Here is a 3473-nt window from a genome sequence, read left to right as displayed (position 1 = left end):
GTGAGCCAATTTATTATAGAAAACTGTAATAAAACCTAAGAGTGTTCTTTAAGACCCCCAGTGGATGCATGAAATCATAAATAGTGCCAAACCCTACATATAGTATGTTTTTTCTTATACGTACATAACTATGATAAAGTTTAATTTATAAATTAGACACAGAAAGAGATTAACAACAACAATAATAAAATAGAACAATTATAACAACACAGAATGGTGCACAATTTAAAATTTATGAATTTTTTATTTCTGGAATTTTCCATGTAATATTTTTGGACCGTGGTTGACTGCTGGTAATTGAACCCGCAGAAAGCAAAGCAAAACCTTGGATAAGGGGTGACTACTGTAAATCCTAATCTATATTAAGGAACAAGGATCCAACTCTCAAGTGGATACCTGTGCTGTGTCTTAAATCTTTCCATTCTTTTTCTGTGAAGGGTATTTGTAAACATGTCTTTAGTTACTCAGACTTCATAAATTTATTGTGATCTCTTGTGGAATATTACTAGCCTCGTCAAGCCTTGCTATCCTATTCTCATTCAAATCGAAGTCTGTAAATGCCAGCTATGTAAGTATTGGAGTTGTCTTTGTAAAGCAGAACAGCTTCAGTTTCAATATCTTTCTCTTTTCCCTTTAACCAAATAAGTTGTGTCAATCGTGGTCGTCTCTGTTATGCTGGTAATAAGCAACCCTAAGATCTTGGTAGCTTACAACAACCAGGTTAAATTCTCACTCATACTGCTATGGCTGCCGTAACAAAAGTCCATAGACTGGGTGACTTAAATAACAGAATTAATTTTCTCACAATTCTTGAGGCAAGAAATCTAAGATCAATGTTCCCGCTGATTCAGTTTCTGGGCAGGGCTTCCTTCCTGGCTTGAAGACAGCTGCCATCTAGCTGTGTCCTCACATGGCCCTTCCTCAGTGCATGTTTGCAGAGAGAGAGAGAGAGAGACAGAGAGAGCGCGCGAGCATGCGTGCGCTAGCCGTCTGGTATCTCTTCTTACTAGGACACTAATCTTATTGCATAGGGCCCCCAATCTTAGGATCTCATTTAACCATAATTACTTTCTTAAAAGCTCCATCTCTAAATACAATAATATTGGGGTTAGGGCTTCAACATATGACTTTGGGAGTGATGCAATTCAGTCCATGGCACTACCGGTCTATCAAGGATCAGCTATGGGCTCTGCTCTGTGTCTCATTCTAGCACCCAGGGTGAAAGATCCGCCACTGTCTCAAGTGGCAGAGGGAATTTACACTGGCAATTAAATGTTCAACATCTACTTCCAAATCTCATACAAAATGTCTCTGTGACTCAAGCTAACCTGAAACAGTGCAAGGAAGAGACTTCTGGAAATTAGTCCCAATTTAGCTAAGCCCACACAATACAAATCTACCATGACTGGCTTTTTTCAATCCTATCAAATAGGTAAGGAAGAAATAATACCAATCCTATACAAACTCTTTCAGAAAATAAAGAGGAAACATTTTCCGACTTATTTTATGAGACCAGTAAACACTGATACCAAAAACTGACAAAATGTTACGGTTTTCATATCTGTGTCTCTCCAAAATCCATACATTGGCACTTAAATCCCAAGGTGATAGTATTATATTAAGAAGCAGGACCTTTGGGGAAATGATTAAGTCACCCTTGTGAATAAGATTAATGCCCTTATAAAAAAGGCTTCAGGTGACAAAGGGAGATGGCTCACGCCTCTAATCCTAACACTCTGGGAGGCTGAGGTGGGAGGATTGTTTGAGGCCAGGAATTGAAGACCAGCCTGAGCAAGGGTGAGATTCCCCCATCTCTATAAAAAAAAAAAAAAAAAAAAAAAAAAACAGAAAAATTAGCTGGGCGTGGTGGCGCATGGCTATAGTATCCAGCTACTTGGGAGGCTGAGGCAGGAGGATTGCTTGAGCCCAGGAGTTTGAGGTTGCTGTGAGCTATAATATAATGACGCCACTACATTATAGCCTGGGCAACAGAGCAAGACTTGTCTCAGAAAAAAAGGCTTTAGAGGGTTGTTCAGCCCTTCCATCTCTTCTGCCACGTGAGGACACAGCAAGAAGACACCATCTTGGAAACAGAGCAAGCCCTCACTAGACTCTGAATCTGCTGGAACTGTGAGAAACAATTTTCTGTTCTTTATAAATTACCCAATCTAAGGTATTTTGTTATAGGTGACAAATAGACTAAGACATTCAATTAAAATTTTTAAAATCAGAATTTGCATAAGTATCTGGTTTGGAAGCTTCTCTTGAAAAATCAGAAGCTCTGGCAAGTATTCTAGTTAAGAGCCTGGACAATAGCAAGATCTTGTCTCTCCTAAAGACACAAAAATTAGCCGGGCATGGTGGCACGCGCCGGTAGTCCCAGCTACTCAGAAGGCTGAGGCAGGAGGATTGCTCGAGCCCAGGAGTTTGAGGCTGCAGTGAGCTATGAGGATGCCACCGCACTCTAGCACAGGCAATACAGTGAGACTGTCTCACAAAACAAAACAAACAAAAAAAAAATTCTAGTTAAGGATTTTGGTTGCATACAACAGAAATCAACTCTGGTTAATTCAAGCAGAAAAGTAAGGCTATGAAATTATAGAACCAAGTGAGGCCGAGTATTCAGAACTACAGCAACAGTCACACCACATGAGAGTTTTCTAAAAGAAGAGCAACCGTGTGCTGGCCCCTAGATCATGGCCCTGTCACCTCTGCTGTAGGACATAGGATGCTTCATCAATGATTCCCATATTCCCTTGATTCTTTGAACCTGATGCGAGGGACACAAAGTTGCAGGATTTCAAGTTTAGTCATATGTCTGGGCTCTAGCTACCTGAGAGCTGGGCAAGGGCATGTCTTCCCCCCTTGCAGCCTCTTTTTTTTTTTTTTTTTTTACAATTTTTAAAAAATATGGAACGTTTCACAAATTTGAGTGTCATCCTTGTGCAGGGGCCATGCTAATCTTCTCTGTATCGTTCCAATTTTAGTATATGTGCTGCCAAAGCAAGCATACTTTTGTAGCTTCTTTAGTTGGAAGCAACTCCCCACCTCCCACCTATGTTGAGATTCTCTCTAAATAGGAAAAGTATATGCATGCTGAGCAGCCCCAAATGAAAAATGTCCACTACAGCAATGATACATGGAGCTGATTTGCACCTGCCCTTGTTACAGGGGGCAGAGTTGTCCGGGATGCCACAGTCCTGCTATTCCCTGGTGTATCCCAAAATAAAATGAAATTTCAGTTACCGTTTCCAATTATGCTCTTCTGTTATAAAATATTTTTTGTACTCAAGTGTAATGGTAACACAATATGTCCACAAATTCTTTATATTTGAAATTAAAGAAGCTGATTCAAGACGTTGAGCTTAACTCCTTTTTTTTTTTTTTTTTTTTTGAGACAGAGTCTCACTCTGTTGCCCAGGCTAGATGCCGTGGCGTCAGCCTAGCTCACAGCAACCTCAGACTCCTGGGCT

At 40.3% G+C, this 3473-nt stretch overlaps 1 non-coding gene across 1 annotated transcript; it reads right to left on the bottom strand.

Annotated features, from left to right (window-relative positions):
• Positions 1–2904: 2904 nt before the first annotated feature.
• Positions 2905–3007, bottom strand: LOC138392677 (U6 spliceosomal RNA). The gene has a single exon (XR_011234963.1). It is a non-coding gene; the product is annotated as a U6 spliceosomal RNA (small nuclear RNA).
• Between the last annotated feature and the right edge of the window lie 466 nt (positions 3008–3473).

The sequence above is a fragment of the Eulemur rufifrons genome, chromosome 9, assembly GCF_041146395.1.
Source record: "Eulemur rufifrons isolate Redbay chromosome 9, OSU_ERuf_1, whole genome shotgun sequence".
In the NCBI taxonomy this organism is placed as follows: domain Eukaryota; kingdom Metazoa; phylum Chordata; class Mammalia; order Primates; family Lemuridae; genus Eulemur; species Eulemur rufifrons.
This window is presented reverse-complemented; position numbering and strand designations above follow the sequence as displayed.